This window comes from Podarcis liolepis, assembly GCF_965112155.1.
Source record: "Podarcis liolepis genome assembly, chromosome: 4".
NCBI classification, from domain to species: domain Eukaryota; kingdom Metazoa; phylum Chordata; class Lepidosauria; order Squamata; family Lacertidae; genus Podarcis; species Podarcis liolepis.
Genome location: NC_139558.1, coordinates 48,795,453 through 48,812,005, shown reverse-complemented (window position 1 = coordinate 48,812,005; position 16,553 = coordinate 48,795,453). Strand labels below are relative to the sequence as shown.

The 16,553-nt window shown below is 51.6% G+C and overlaps 1 long non-coding RNA gene across 3 annotated transcripts in view; it reads right to left on the bottom strand.

Annotated features, from left to right (window-relative positions):
* The window catches only part of LOC310704660, a 56,368-nt gene that overhangs the window by 12,386 nt on the left and 27,429 nt on the right, over positions 1–16,553 (bottom strand). For all 3 annotated transcript variants that reach the window (XR_014524943.1, XR_014524944.1, XR_014524945.1), the window contains exon 2: positions 12,749–13,058. This is a non-coding gene — a long non-coding RNA (uncharacterized lncRNA). The remainder of the gene's footprint in view (positions 1–12,748; positions 13,059–16,553) is intronic.

Here is a 16,553-nt window from a genome sequence, read left to right as displayed (position 1 = left end):
ATAATAATTATACTACTGTACACAGCTTTTGTAGAGTGTATCTTTCAGACTGTAGGAGAGAGATACAGGTTTGTGGTAGGGGTTGATCCTTTACACCTGGGTCAAAACTCTAGCCTTCAGCCTACACCCATCAAAGCTCTCCAGCCAGCTGAAACACCTCACCATGCAGCACCTCTTTCAGCACTCTTTTTCTATCTCACATGCCCTTTCTCAGTTTTCTCTCCCTGGTCTCTTCACTGTCTATTCCTGCAGCTACCAGCTCCCTATCACTAAATCCCTTCCCACGTGCCTTTTCATGCTCTGCAACATCCTCCCACCTAATCATCCCAGACAATTAGCCCTGCCAACTTTCCTTTCTGATTCCAGGCCACAACCATGTCATATCCCGGCAGTAAATGCTGGCAATTTGCAGGCTCCGCAAGGCCACTCTGCTCTTCTTCACTTGACACAGTCCTTGACACTTGGGATGCATAGAGGGAAATGAGAGAGGATGATGGAAGAAGCATTTGCCCAGGCCATGCAGAAGCAGCCTTGGTGAATCAGCTCAGTCTTTTTTATTGACTCATATCAGTTTTGAACAAACTATGTTTTGAGGGAATTTCACAGGATACTGAAAAATTGGATGCAGCAATCTCCCACCAAATTTACTTATTTAATAAAGCATATTTATTTTCTGTCTCTCACTGAAGTCCTGATGAATATTTTCCCCCACTGATGACAATGCAGCCTCACCAGGAAGAATTAAAACTGACCCATAGGCAGCTAATCTCACGGTCGTGGGTTCAAGTCCCACACTGGGCAAAAGATTCCCGCATTGCAGGGGGTTAGACTTGCTGATCCCTGTGGTCCCTTCCTACGCCACAATGCTATGATCTCATGTGTCAAATGGGATCTAATATGATCCAATAAATGTGCTTAGGATAAGAAAGCAGTCCAACAGATGGTACATTCCAGTGCAGGCAAGTTGCTTGACAATCAAGGCTTCTAAAACCAGTGGACTCCAGTGGTCTATTAGAGAAGCTAACAATCTCATCCACAACTAAGAAAGAACTCCAACAGCCACAATTCTAAACATATGGAAGGCAACAAGATTCACAAGAACAAGAGGTTCAAGGCCTATATGTGTGATTTACTTTGCAGGTACAACATATGCTAGGATTTGTTTCCTTGTTTATTTGAGCAAGTATTTTTACATTGCCCTTCATTAAAAAATCCGAGGGAGGTTTGCAGTACATAACAATAAAATGGCACATTAAAAGCCAACACATATAGTAAAAGCAGTAACAACTACAGAAGACGGACAAATCTCAATAGTACTGGAATCAATGACCAGCAAAGGTCTGAGTGAACCAGTAGGTTTTCAGAAGCAGGACTGGGACTGGCCCTGGGATAAATAGCAGCCTGGGTGCGGAGTGCCTTCAATGTCCAACCGCCCCCCCCCCCAGCCATGGTCAGCTTTACAAGGCCACCCAGCGGGTTTATGGGGCCCGGTATTGGTGTGATGTTGGGATCCCTGCTGATGCCCACTGCAAAGCCCATGCATGTGTGCACGAATGTGGGAATCTACATACAAGAATTACTGCACGCACAAGCTGCAAATTCTCACCTGCAGATCTTCCTTGCCCTGGGATCAAGCAGAATGACAGGTGTGCTTCATTTTTATTTTTTTATTACATGGGATTAAGGGAATAGGGATTAGGTTATACTTCTCCTGCCTGAGTATCTCCTCCAAATTCCAACCTCCTTGTGGCAGAGATTTTTTCTGCTTCCTGGGGCTCAGTCTCACATGTCTTCTGGTTGTGGGCTGCTGTTTGCCTTCTCCACTACTCACTCACTCACTCAGGAAGGATTATTCCCTTAAGGCCTGGCCTCACAACACTCCTACAGCTTTCCTGTGGCAACTGCCACAGAAAATTACTCTCTGGTAGCACCTTGCCTTGAAATATTAGGTGCATTGACTTACCATTGATGGCCAATGTTATGCACAGGACCCGATGCAGGGACCCCCTAGCTTTCTGCATGCATGGGGCAATTGCCCCATCCTCTGAGCAATCCTGTGGCTTTGTAGTGCTACCAAGTTGTATGGCTTGTGCAGAATTGCAAAATATATCAGTGTAGCAGGCCTCCTTCCAGACTTTCCCCCAACAATGTTTGTGAAAGGGCCCAGACTCAACTTCCTATTTGCTGTTCTGCTTTCAATGTACTCTTGCTCCAGTTCTAGAAGCGAGGGCTGACCCAAGGCATTTTGCCCATGCCCTGATGTCAATGTCACCCACCCCAGAGATCTAGGTTCTCACCCAGTCCCCTCTCTGCCCCCACACTGCTGCCACCCTGTCAACACAACTGTATCTTCACCTGCGCCTGCCCCCATGACACAGCGGCAGTGGTGATGATGCAGCGGATGTCGGGTCAAGGACAATGATGCCTTGTCAGTGCAGGAAGCCCCAGCAGGGCTAGCAGTGATGCAACAGCAGGGGTTGGATCCCCTGCCTGAAATGGCTTCACCTGACCTCATGCATGAGCTGCCCCTGCTAGGATCCCAATGAAGTCTCTGCCATGTGGTATGGTGGCTCTCAAATATTGAATCTCATGGGTTTTTAGGGCAACATCCTTCATTTTGTTCAGCAGGCACACAAAGTAGGGGCTGCTATAAGTTTCCTGCCAGCTCTAAACATTCCCTCCTCAGCTACAAGAAGCAGGCCCTCTTTTGGAGTAGTATAACAAGCCTTAAAGCAACAATTTATCATATACTACAGCCTCCTATGCTGTACTTTCTTCTTCAGTCTTCTTCCCTTTTTGTTTTTCAACTTTGAACATTACCATTGCCCCAAAATATAGAACTGTAGCAACCATGTGGCCAAGCCAGCCTTGTTTTACTGTTAATTTTGTTTGTTTTGTAGCCATTCCTATCTTTTGGTAAGCTTTATTTGTTTTAGAGTATCTGTTTTGACATCTGTAAAAATAATGAAGAAAAGCTATAAACAAAAAAGGTATCCAGCTGAACTCTTATGTCTTGATTTTATTGTCACTTATATAGTGCTTATAGCATTTATAGTATTTGAAGTGCTAAGTGCTTGGTAACCTTGCCTCAAAGTAAAGCTGTGCTCCACGTCTTTTTGCCTAGCACAAATAACATCAAAGTGGAAATTGAAAAAGAAAAACACATTAAAGCTAACTGAAGGAAGATCATTTTTGTAGTCAGTAGCCAAACAACTTTGAGAAAAAGGCCACTTGCATTTTGCCACCCTGGCTCCAAAAGCTCAAAGGAGTTGGCCCCTGCTTTATTTCAGGGGGGAGAAGGTTCCACGAGCTAGGTGCCCTAATAGAAAGGGCGTTTCGGGGACCCATTGCTCCTCTCATGAAACACCCACTTAACATGAGGCCCATTAAAAGCCTTGAGCAGCATTGAGCTGAACTGAAGCACTTAGCATGAGAGCATAAACATTTCGTTTGTTTGAAAATGCTACAGTCTTCTTGCAGAACTGCCTGCGTAGGATCAGGACATTTCCTTTTATTTCAGTGGAACTTCATTCCAATTCTGGATTAGCAGTCTCTGCTGGATTTGCCTTCTCTGGAGCAACATGCAGGGATCGGGGCCTACTTGATTCTCTCTTCGTTCGAACATGGAACATGACTTAACCAAAAGGAAACACGGGCCAATTGTTTCCCCGCTCAGGCCAAGAGCCCTTTCGACAAAAATCAAAAGCTCTAACGAGGAAACACGTAGCTAGTTCTATGCTTTATCCCGAAGAGGACCATCTCTTGGTTCCCCCGCCTTCCATATTGGCCGCCCCTGTCTCCCCCTGCAGTTCCTGTGCCCTTTCTGGTTGCCTGCCTGCCTCTCTCTGTCTCGTGAAACTGACTAAGCTTGGCGCTGCCAGGCTTTGCATGTTCGTCAGTTTCACTTGGTGGCCACCAGCACAGGCGGTGCGGCAGGGAAACACAAAGCGGTGAGGGAGGAGGGGGAGAGCGAGCGAGAGAGAGAGGCAGGGAGCGAGCGAGCGAGCGAGAGGAAACAACAGCCGGGGGGAGGAGGAGGAGGAGGAGGAAGAAGAAGAAGAAGGGGGGAGGGAGGAAGTAGGAAGGAAGGAAGGGGGGTCATCTGGCATCGCTGAGCAAAGGGGAAGGGCTGGCTGCGAGCCGGGAGGTTTATCACCTCGCCCTTGGTTGCGCTGGAGAGGAGGCTGAGAAAAGTTGAGCCTTCCTGCCCGCCCTTCTCCTTCCCCTAAGCCTCGAGACGCGAGCGGAGGCAGCCTCCTCCAGCTAGCCGCATGTCGGCGGCAACTCTCCGCCACGAAACGACTGGCTGATCCCCCCTCTGCTGAGAATAGCGTTTAACCGTTCATGCATCATGTGTGTCAAATAAATGCCTGATTGAGGCCCTCAGCGGAGGAATTAGCCTGCCTTGCGCTGCAAATGCACAAGTGGAAGGAAAGTGCTGAGGCATCCTTGCCTCGCCGTTTAGCCACGTTCACGCCAGGCTTTCTGATTGCTCCGGTGCTGTCGCGGATTTGCTTTTTCTCACTCCCGCAGACGCATTTTTTTCTCCCCCCACCTCCCCCGCAGAGGAGGGTGGGAGAGGAGAGAGAGAGAGAAAGGGAGGGAGGGAGGCAGCTGGGTCACAGGAGCGTCAAACGAGGCTGAGAGACAAGCTCCGACGGAGCGCTCAGTTTAATTAAACCAAACAGCATTCCCGAACGCTGCTCTCGGAGTCGGAACATTCAGCGCTCAACCAGCCCCCGGGTTTTTGTTTGCTTGTTTTACCTCCTCATCCTAGGTCCCGTTGATCTGAATGAGAGCGGTTTCCAACTGCATCTGTTTCGGGTTTGGATGCAATCCTTGGCCAAATGCCCCTGGCTGGACCCTATAGGTTTCAGACTCATGACGCAGGCAATCCCTCGCGTTTTAGGTTACGTCTGGTTCAGGTCACGGAGAAGTCGCTGGGACGCAAAGCAGCTTTAATTCTGGACAGGGTTGTGGGTCTCTAGCCGATGGGCAGACACTAAGAAAAAGGAAGAAAGAGGTGGACGTGGACACTTCCTTCCCCCACCTCGACCTGAGCTGTTCCCGAGGGGAACCCGAGGACCAGGACTCGCTGGGGCTCCTCCTTGGCTTTCTAGGCCACCGCTATCTGATGCAACAGACTTCAGGCCTCCATCTCTGAAGCCCCAATAAAGGTCAAGGAGGGTGGAGCCACTGAGTTGAAAGAGGCGTTTGTGTAGCCCCCAGCCCCAACAACAGGGACACAGGAAACGGCCTTATACCGAGTGAGACCATTGGTCCGCCTAGATGGTGTACACACTGTGTACCTTTACAGTCGAAGCATATCCTTTCTCTCAAATGATTAGGGGCACTGAAGTGTTTTAAAGGTTGCTGGGAATCGTAAAGGTGTACATGGCAGTGCCCAGAATTCATTGAGGAAAAGGATGTATTTAGGGTGTGCTGCAAAGGAACAGAGTTTACGCATCCTCAGGATTGTCATCCACCCTCATTGACAGAGCCGCCGCGCCGTGCCACACACCCACCCGGATTTCAGGCAGGTGATTGAACCTGAAACCTTTTGCATGCACACGAGATGCTCCACCATTGAATTAGGGGCGGCGCTTCTCCTAACATAATAACAATAGCAGTGATTATGATGATACCAGGTCACAGACCTTTGAGATGCCGAACACTGAAATTAATGCAAGCGGATGGCGCCCAAAGCCAGAGCTCCTCACCTAGCGAGGTAATTAAGCAAGAAACCTTCCGGCAATGACTGCGCTGTTATCCTCTTTCATCTCTTACGCGAACCTACACATTTTGAGTGGGAGTAGTTTATGGCAGCGGGGCATATTTCCAAGCAATGTGCTTAGAATTGGAGTTTGGGGTCTTTATACAGATTGATTCCCCCTACACCCCCCCCCCACACACGCTTAGCATCCTTTCCATGTCCCTGTCCCCTGTGGTAAAGGGGTGGATTTTCATTTTTGCTTCCCTTCCTACAGCGTTTAGTAGGAGTCTGGACTTGGCGAGTCTCTGAATGGATTAACAGGAGACACAAGGAAGCTCAGTCTGGTGTGGACCTCCTTCAGTCACACGTCTTTGCGATTTGATGGACAAGTGAAAGGCTCAGGAGTAGAAGGAAGCGGTGGAAATTGGAAGGAAGCAGAGTTTGGCCAAACATTAGGAGAACCTATCAACCAATGCTGTCTGTCTGCCTGCCTGCCCCAGGAGGTGGTGGTTTCTCTCCTTTGCTGGAGAGGCTGGAAAGGACAATGCAATCGCAAGATTTCTGTATTGAGCAGTGTGTGTGGAAATGACTGAGCTCCAAGGTCCCTTAGGGAAGGACTGCAGCTTAGTGGCTGAGCATCTTCTTTGCATGCAGAAGGTCTCAGGTCCAATCCCTGGCACCTCCAGGCAGAGGACGAAAAGACTCCTTGTCTGAAACCCTGGAGAGCCACTACAGTCCCGAAGTTGACAATACTAAGCTAGATGGACCAATGGTCAGAGCAGGGCAGATTCCTATGAAAGGGCCCTTTCAGAATCTCTCCTCCTCTACTGCCTTTGGCACCCAGGGTTTAACTGGCGCTCGGGTTCCTCCGAGCCCTGAGCTTCCTTCCCCATCTTTTCTTTCTTTCAATGCCAGAGTACAGTCAGGGAATTTGAGACGAATTAGATCAACCCAACAGTGCTCCCAGGTCAGAGCGGTGGCGGTGCTAGGCTCCCACTTCTCTGCTTCAGAGACTTAAGTGCCTTCATGGGCCGAGGCCCTCTCCTCTGTTTTGGTTCGTTACCTATAAACAGCAGGTGAGCCCCCTCCCTTACGGCTGCTCCAGCTTCGAGGAGCAGCTCCTGGCCAGCGCACCGAAGGCCCTTTCTTCCCTGGGAGAATTTCCAGTGACAAAATTCACCCGGCTGCAAAATACATCTATTTGATTGTACAAGCATTTTAAGAGGAGAGAGAAGAAAAGCGCCAAACTATTTCAAAGTGAACTTAGAAGACAAGATGGAGACATGTGGGGTGCGTGTGCTGGACCAGAAAGAGAGAGCCAGGGGAGGAGAGGAGGAGGAGGAGGAGGCAGGAAATTGCTTCGGGCTCCTATTTGTGTGTCAAGTTTCAGTCCTCGCTGACATTTCTGGCTGAACGCCACGGTCCTGCAAATGGAAAATCAGGTGGTGCTGAGGGAGGCAAGGAAGGCGAAGTGGAGCGGGGTGTGCGTCTGTGTGTGTGTGTGGGGGGGGTGCGCGTTCCGCTGGCAAATGGGGCAGACCACCGCCTCTCCCCTCCCCTCCCGCGCGCGTCCCTCGGGCAGAGCGGCCGTGGCGATCGTCACTGTGCAGCGGAGGGGATGAATCAAGCAGGCATCTGAGCGGAGCGCGGGCACCTTCCGCAATCCATTCAGGCACTGAAGCGCGTGAAAGGCTGCTGATCGCTGCCATTGTTACACGCGGCCGATGTGGGAACCGGAGCCTCAGCTCTGGCAAGAGATAAATAGCCTCTGACAGCGCCTCCTCGCCAGGGGATCGCCTCCAATTGCACGCGGCGGATGCTCCCAGGTCGGTGTTGCTCTCTTTAATGCACTCAGCAGTCGCTCGTTCCCTTGGCCCCGTCCCTCCCCGCTTACATTTCCCTCCCTCCCCCACTCCCCTCTCCTCCTCCTCCTCCTCCCGCACCTCCCCCCGCCCTTCAGTGTTTGGAGTCCGGGATCGCCCTGCTGCTGCATTCGCTTCACCACAGCGAGGTTTTCGGAGCCGCCGCGATTGATGTTGGCCACCTCCGCGTTCAAAGCCTTACTAGTCATGGAGCCCCCGAAAACCCCAAACAGCTCAAATCCACAAACCCCAATAAGCCGAAAGCCTACTTATTCCCAGGAAGGCCCCGTCCGCAAATCCGTTCAGCTAATCCATCAGGTTTGGTGTGTATATATACCAAACACAAGCCCCTTATAAGTCGACGTCTTTCCTAACAATCCTGAACTACGACCCCTGAAGCCAGTCACTTCACACACCTCATTTCGTCTTAATGGTGCTGTGGATCGGAGCTGTTCATTTCCTCTCTCGGAATCCTTTTCCTGGGTAGCCTCGGGGGAGCGGGGTAAGGAAAGATCCGAACAGCGCAACCCATTGTTTACATGGAAGTAACTCCCATAGAGTTGAATGGGTCTCACTCGCTGGGCGGTGTGCATAGAATTGCAGGCTCCTGGTGCCCTTTAAAAATGACCCTGGCAGGCGAGGGTTATAACGATTAGGTGTGACCGCAGCCCTCCGTTCGCTCCCTGCTGGAATTAGTGCTGTCCGAGATCGCAGATCCCTATGGATTGGCAACGGAAATCGATCGCCTTCCTGACGGTGCGAGGTGAGAGTAAGCAGGGCTTGTAGAAAGGATAAGAGGTTTCCCAGAGGCATCCTGGACACACAAACTTCTTCTATTTTGCCTGAGCTGACATCTCGATCCGCCTCCCAGTTGAGCTGGAGCCCAACAAGTCAGCCCACCTTTACAATGAATGGAAGGGGCCCCCGAGTTTTTAGACTGAGTCCCTTGGAAGGCAGGAAGCGAGCAGAACTCCAGCCCAGCTCCAGGCTGAAATAGCTGGGGCTTCCTTCCAAACAAGCGCATTCGGGATGAGGTGTTGCCTTAAACCTGCTCGCTTGTGGAAAGAGACGGGCCTTCCCATCAGCGTCCTGTCCAGCCATCTTGGCTATATATAGCAGCTTCCTTCCAAAGCCAGGAGACTGAATGCAACTTTATCGGAGTATCGTGCCCGGCCTCACGTGGAGCAATGCTTTGGGAGTGCGCACAGAACACACACACCCGCTCCATATTTTGCCTTCCAATGGGTGCAGCCTTGCAGCCTTTCCTAAGACTTGGGCATTGGCCCACACTGATATTTTGCTAAGTAGTTTGGCCCACAGGAAGCAACAGCTCCCTCTGCATGCAGCAGCCCTTGGACCTAAAGTGGCAAAAGACCCGCAGTCTTACTTGCGAGGTAAGCCTCTTTGAACTCTGTAAGCCTTACTCCCAAGTACTGGAATTGCAGTGCGCAATGAAACCGACTTCCCAGGGTGTTTAATGATCGGCCAGGCAGCCCCCTTGAGCCGGAAGTGAAAAGTCCCATTTAAACTGGAGCAAAACCCACTATATAGGCTCGAACTGGGAGTAAGGCACAGTAGACGCTCTACTCTCTCTCTCTCTGTGGGTGGGTGTGCTCATCCATACTGTCTTTTAGTGTAGATAGCAAGCTTCCTGTACGTACCTCCATTAATTCTCCGTTGTCCATATCATGCTCCCCTCCAGACCACTGCCTTCCCACACTTTCCCCTCCCTCAATCCGGATTTTCTCATACCAAGAATGCTCCGAACAGAAGGCTATGAGAAAATCCGGACTGAGGGACGGGAAAGTGTGGGAAGGCAGGCTGCTGGAGGGGAACATGATACGGACTACGGGAAATTAATGGAGCTACAGGGAGCTTGCTATCCACGTTAAAGGGCATTGTGGATGAGCCCTAGGCTTGCATCTGAGTAAACATCCATAGGGTTAAGGCGGTTGATAGGAAGAGTTCCAAGTAACTCGTCACGTGTCAGCGGCTCTGTAAGCCTAGGAGAAGGACTCGCCTTTAGGGCAAGAACTCCGGCTGAACTCATTTGCGGATGGCACTCCGGCGCCGTCCTGGTCTCGCTTTCTTCCTGGCTGCAGCGCGCTCGCAGGCAGCCGTTTCATGTCTGGCACAGACGAGTCAAGCGGGAGGCTCCCGGAGAAAATCCTATCCTCAGGCTTTTCCTGTTGAGGGAACTTGGAGGGGCGCAGCAGAGGCGAGTCTTGCAGCGGACCTGAAGCAGAGCGGTGGGAAGAAGGCTCGGAAGAAAACCGGTTCCCCTTCCCAGCCTGTAGTCCCCGACTCCTCGGCAGGGGAGGAGGAGGGAGGAGGGAGGAGGGATGTAATGACAGGCAGGCCGCCAGCCTCTCCTCCCCCTCCTGTGCATAATCAGGCTGCTAAATGTCACCGTCAGGACTGGCGGTGGGTGCTGGGTCTCGTGCTCGAGGGACCGCCGTCTCTGACCTGGTTCCTTTTTATTACCGGCCACCCTTTCCAAACAACAACAATAATAATCCTCACAAGACACGGTAGTTTCAGAAGAAATTTATTTCAAGAGAACGAAGCCATATCTTAATACAGGGTTACTTCGAAGTACATACAATACGCGAAGCTCCTTGTCCAGAGCATTCGTTAGTTTAGAATTAACCTTGCTTACTCCGCGGTGACCCTCCAGACGCTGCTACAGCTCCCATCATCTCTGACCTTTGGTTATGCTGGCTACGGCTGGAGCCCAAAAGCAACTGGAGGGTCTCCGGTCCACCATCCTTCCTCTTCTTCGGGAATTAAAGGCAGTCTGGAGGACCTCAGGCAGAGAGGGATCTTTCCACGGCCCGGAACCAGAGTTCCAGTTAAATGGCAATGTCAGGGATCGAACACGCAAAGAACCCGTAAGCCGCCTTGAGTCCCATCCAGGAAAGAAGTGGGGTATCAGCAACAAGTGTTTTACCGCTTATTATGCCGTCTCCCTTTAGGAAGTCTCCCTGGGCGCAATGGGACTTGCTATTCCTGCTAACTAAGCTTGGGAGATCCTAATACAGTATTCAGAAATGAGGGGTCTGGCTGCTCAGCGCTGAGACGAAAACACTCTGCGCTTGCTCAGAAGCATGGTTTCAAATACAGTATCCTAGGGTTGAGTCCTGGCACCGGAAGCACGTTGTGGGACTTTGACGTTGCCAGACCAGGCTCCCTGTGTGGCCCCTGTGCAAGCCCCACCCCCACCCCTCCTTTCCTCAATATGCTTTGTTCTGTGGCGTCAGGGAGCAGGCTGAGCTACCGGTCTTTATTTTTTAAGCAGGCTAGTAAAAATGTTTATCTTGTTTCAATGTGATCCTAGGCTGTCTGGTGGTTTCTTTCACGATTATTTCCCGTGTAGAGTCAGGGTAAGAGGACTGCCTTCCCGCTATTGACTGCAACCCAGTCCTACCGGTGTCTTGTGTCTCCCGGTCTTTGGGGGGGGGGGGTTGGCTGCGGGGAGAGCTTGGCCCAGGAATGGGCGAGCTGCCCTTGGAAAGGAGACGGAGACTCGCAGCCAGAAAGAAAAAGGGAAGGGAAGGGAAGGGAAGGGAGAAAGGGAGAGCGCCCGCGCCTTGCTTGTTCCCAGTGAGTCATCTTTTGCAGCGGAGCCGCGTTTGCAGGTGCAGCCAAGCTGGGCGCTACCTGCTCAGAGGAGGCACGAGGCTTTGGCGGGGTGCGGGGAAGCTGTCTCCAGCCAGACCTCCAGCTTCTTCCGCTTGCCGCGGAGGGTTTTTTTTAGGCCAAGTCCCCACCTCCCACCCCTGAACTCGAGAAAGCGGTTTTTGGCAAGGCGTCATCCTCGACACTACGTGCTTCGGGCGCTCTGCGCCCCAGAGAATCCAGGCAACGTTTTGCCAAGCGCTGGTTTCCAGGCGCGGCTGCTGCGCTTTTAGGGGGATCTGTTCCCCCACCCCCAACTTCCCTTCACTGGTGTGTCTCAGCCTCGTCTCGTAAACTGCTAATGATTTATTACCTAGGCTAAGTGCTTAATTTGTGAATATGAAACAGATTAAAAGGAGATCGGCATATTTTAGCAGGCAGACCACGGCAAGGCCAGCAGCTGTTTCGAATTTGGAGGTATTTCCAGCCTCCTGGAGAACGCGAGCCAACCCCCAGCAGGAAGGGGGCGGCGGCTGTCGCTCCTTCCTGGGATAGGAAAGGCCACCTTCGCCTCCCCCCACTTGGCTGGCTCCATCAGGACATCCCTAAGTTCCCTAAGCACACACCGAGTTCCTTCCGTTGATTTCTGTAGGGCTGACGACCCCATCTCATCATGTGTGCTTACTTGGAAATAAGTCTACCGGAATTCATTGGATATATTCTACCAAAGGATAGCTGCTTACCCCTTCAGTTGATGCTCTGTCACGGGCTCCCCGCCGCCCACAACAGGCCTATTTTAAGCAGGTTTGTTCCTGCTTCTGTTTTATAGGTTTAACTGAGAGTTACTTTCAGATAAGCATATACTTAGAACTGCAGCGTAATGGAGTTTTTTAGGTCCAATGTCAATATCATGGCAAATTCTGAATAAGAGTTACCTACAGATCCTACTAGCCGTCGAATGATTCAAGATTGGTGAGGGTGTTTTCTGTCCATTCATGCTTCTACGCGAGGAATTATAACCCCAGATTAGAATCGTGAGCAGAAATGTGGTTAACCCGGATTAGTCAACAACCAGTACAAGGTGGTTCCATCTTTGGGGTTTGGCTCCTGGTTTTGATAACAAGAAGCAGGCGTAACAGAATTGGAAGTCAATGAAGGAGGCTTCCGTGACACTTGATGATCCGGGTTTGTTCCAGGGAGGTAAAGAGAACAATTTCAAATGGAAAGTCAAACCCACCATTAGAGAAGTTTCAATAAGCTGTTAGAAGAAGCTGGCGGCGCAAAAAAAAACTAGCTGACACCTAAACAGTTAATAAAAGCAGGGTTACCCGCCGCCGCCGCCCCCACCTTCCCCTTCCAGGATTAACTCCAAATCAAGCCAGTGCAACCGCGGGCTGGTGGTCCCAGCAAAAGGCACGTGATGCTAAGAGCAACGTAAACATCCAGTGGAGAACAAAGACGAATCATTACAGTCACTTCTGCCGGCAAAACTTAAGCAGCGAGAGAGGAGGAAAGTTCTTGCCAAAAATAGCCAGGAGATAATCAAAATAAATACCTTTGATGTAGCCGTGCTCCGGCTGGCCGCCACTTTGTGCGGAGTTCCCTGCCGCTCCCTCCCCAAACAAGGAGCCCGCACAATTAAGCGCCTTCCTTTGAAAGGAGGCCGGGCGGAGAGGAGAGCTCGGCTTTTGTCGCTTCCAGGCGGCGTCGCACATCAAAGGGGTGGCGGCTCGGTCCTTGAAGGTTCCTCCGGCTGCGCAGACTTAGTGGAGCAGAGCCAGCGTGCGAACTGCCTCTCCCGCCCCGCTTGGATACTTTTGTTAAGGGGCAATCTCGACCACATGGAAGCCTCTGGGAATCGGGGGCTGGGAAAGGAGGGAGGGAGAGGCAGGCAGAGAAAATTAAATGGTATAGGGCTAGGAAAGCATGTCAATACAGGCCTCAGAGATGGAGTATGGGCTGTGGGGGAAAGGGCCTTCTCCAGTCCTCAGCGCTTTTGGTTGTCCTACGCTATGCAAGCTGATTTCGGAGGAGACCACTGAACTCAGAGGCACTTCCAAGTCATCACGTTGTGACAAGGAGCAGTAGCAGGGCTAGCAAAGACCTCTGGCTCAGGTGTCTGCCAACCTAGCAGCGAGTCCGGTTTCACTTGGCTTCAGGCATTGCCTTATAAGTTTTAAGGACTTCGCAGCAAGCTGTGGCTTCGATCCACAAAGAGCGTGCTAAAACCTAAAGCCAGTCAATATGTTTAGGACTGCCGCCTTCTCTTATCGGAGAACGGAACTGAGGTAAGCAGGGTTTGCCAAACAGAAGTCCAGGACTACGACTCTTAAGACCACCGTTCTTCGTAAATACGACCTATTGAAACGAGTTAGCTTCCTTGTAAGAATGGCTGGCATCCTGCTTTCAGGACCCTTTGCGGCAGAGGCGGGGAACCTGTGGGTCTCCATTGCTAAACTACAACTCCTATCAGCCCCAACAAGCATGTCCAGTGGCCAAAGAGGATGGGAGTTGTAGTCCAACAGCAGCTGGATGGCCAAAGGTTCCCCACCATTGCTCCACAGAAGCAAACGATGCAAAGGTGGCCCAACATCTCGTTGTTTAAAACGAGCCCTCGGTAGCTAGTTTGCGAGCAGAGCGCGCGGTTGATGGGCGCCTTGACGTCTTGTCCAAGGAAACGCAGAAACGCGGGGGTGGGGGGAGGATTCTGCCCCGCAGTCTGTAATCTGGGTTGTTGTTATCTGGCTGATGAGGATGACAGCCATTTGTTTGCCTCCCTCCTTTTTGCGTTGGAGAACGAGAGCAGGATTCCGCCCGGAGCCTGAATAACCTTCAGGAATTCCTCTTGGCCCGCTTCCAAGCGACGCCTCGCACTCACCTCCCTCCCTGAGCCCATCCCATCTTGATAAGGGCGTTCGTCGTCTCCCTCTCTTTTCCCTTCAGAATCTGAAGGTGAAAGCTCATGGAAAGAGGAAGAAAGCGCAGCTCGGGCTAATTATATATCGCTTGCAAAAGTGGCTTCCCTTGGCTGCCTCGCGCGTTTGGCTGCCGTAGCCAGCGAGCCCGGCCGCTCCTGCCCCTCCCGCCTTCCTCGCCACCGAAAGGCAGCTCGCTGTCCTGTATTTCAAATGACTATGCTCAGGGGGACGGGCGAATAAACGCGCAGAGAACAGAGACATAACACCAGGCTTTCCTTTCGCTTATACAAGCATAGGATCGACCTACAACCTCTAAATGACCTAGGACGTGCTTCTCTCGGTAAACGTGCTTAGGATCGGATCACACAAACCTGGACTGAGGCGTGTTGACTCGGAAGTAAGCGCACGACCCACTAATTTCTATCACTTTTATAGTAACAGTGCTTGGCATTGACTTCTAGAGTGTTCAGAGAGCTTCCTGTGCAACCATAGAACCCAACTCTTAGGGACCGATGTAAAATATTTGAGCCCCTCTCCAAGTTGATGGGCATTGCCATTCAAATGGTGTGCGTGCGCGGTGTCTTGCGATGTGGGGCGGGCATTACCTCCTCCCCCTAATGTTTTATTCAAGTTGACACCCCTGGATGCAGACTTATGCGGTCGGTCGGTATTCTGAACCTCCCGGCCGCCGGCCTAGTAGACAGTGGGCTTGATGCTAAAAGATGGTGGGCTTAGTAGCCAAGGCGACACTTGAACCCGGGACTCCTCGGTCGGTGCGCTGCCCTCTCAGCCTCTCCATTGCACTAGCGCTTGTTTTCCTTGGCCGTAGGGGTCAAGCAGCTTTCCGGCCCGATCCCACGGTGCTCATTGTACTTCCTCCTAGGGAGGCTCAGGCCTCAGCAGCCTTGGCTGAAAATGGAAGCAGCGAAGGCTCCGGACTTGGATCGGATTTCACAGCGGGAGAAGGCGCCGGGCGGGGCGTGAGTGCAGCTTTCGCGCATTTTCCAGCCCAAGTGCCGGCGGGGATCATTAGCTGCGAATGGACAAGCGCTGCCTGCCTCCTGGCGCCCTATCAGTCAGCCCCGCGTGCTGCGCGAGAGAGAGCTGAGGGCTGTTGCCTGCCGGCGCGAGACCTTAGGGGAAAAGAGCAGAGACAGCTCGGCTGGCTATGCACGAGGCGAGGGCGGCGGGTGGGAAGGGGCGAGATGGGTGGGGAGAACCCTTGCGTTGTATGGAGCAAGAGGGGGTGTATGGAGGTGTACTGCAGAAGAGGCAGCTGCCGCCGCCGCCTTTCCATACTCCTTTCTGCGCAAAGGGAGAGCGGGTCTCTTACAGCCGCCGCGTTTCTTTGGGCATTGCTTACGAGCGCCGAGAAAGAGCCCTGTGTCATCCTCAGCAGAGCAGAACAGACAGTGCTGGCTAAGAGAAAAATGACTCGCGGTGCCCTTGTTGCGCCCAAAGTTATTGCTCTTGTGAGCCACGGACGCGTCTGGTGCCGGAGCGGTATAAATAGCTGGAGTGGGAGAGGGAGAGGATGCGAAGACCAGGTGTGCAATGTCACTGAACAGATTGCAAGCAACGGTTGATCCCTTGTCAGATGTTGCTGCCAATTACCAGGAGAGAGATGACAGAGAGCCGAGCAGCCTTTGGATAAAGGAGCGAAAGGAAAGGAGGAGAAGGAGAAGGGCGGGAGGGGGACACCCACCAACTTTGGGGTGGGGAGGCTTAAGTCGAATACTAGATCATCACGGATGACGATGCGTTTGTGAGCAAAGATATCGGAAAGCAAGGCTTGCGGGGATGGCTGGTGTTAACACCAAGTCCAAGCAGGCGCAGATGGAAATAAGATTTAATTTAAAATCAATGGGGCTTATTTCCATATATGCCACTTTAGTGCCTGCCTCCTGCGAGATGGAAAAAAGTGGCTTCTTGGCTTCAGTGGGGCTTCACTGTGGGATATTCCGGTCCCATCCAAGTTCAAACACTAAGCCCAGGTTTTCAGCTAGACTTTATCTTTTATCCCAACTTACTTCCCAAGGCTGTTATGAGGCTAAAGTGCTGCTCAGAAATTCCTGGAGGAAGAGCCAGAAGCCTGAGGATGCAGTTGCCAGTATGCTCAGTGGGTTTTTACTTCTGAGTAAGCATGCATAAGATAAGATGGGACCAGAATATCTTATCTGGAATTTTGGGGGAGTACGCCTCATTAAACTAGGTGGGATTTTCTTCTTAGTAAATATACATAGGACCTGGCTATAAATTGAAGTTTAGCTAGTTTAAATGCTGCACACTGCTGCAAAAAGCAATGATTTTAAAGCACAGTGCAGGAACACTGTTCCAACATGGCAGTAACATTTTGGCACTACAGTACAAACCAGGTTGTTTAGGAAAGTGACTAGGGTCTCTTCCTTTGGAATTTTTCATGGCCTCCTAATGAAGAGGAGG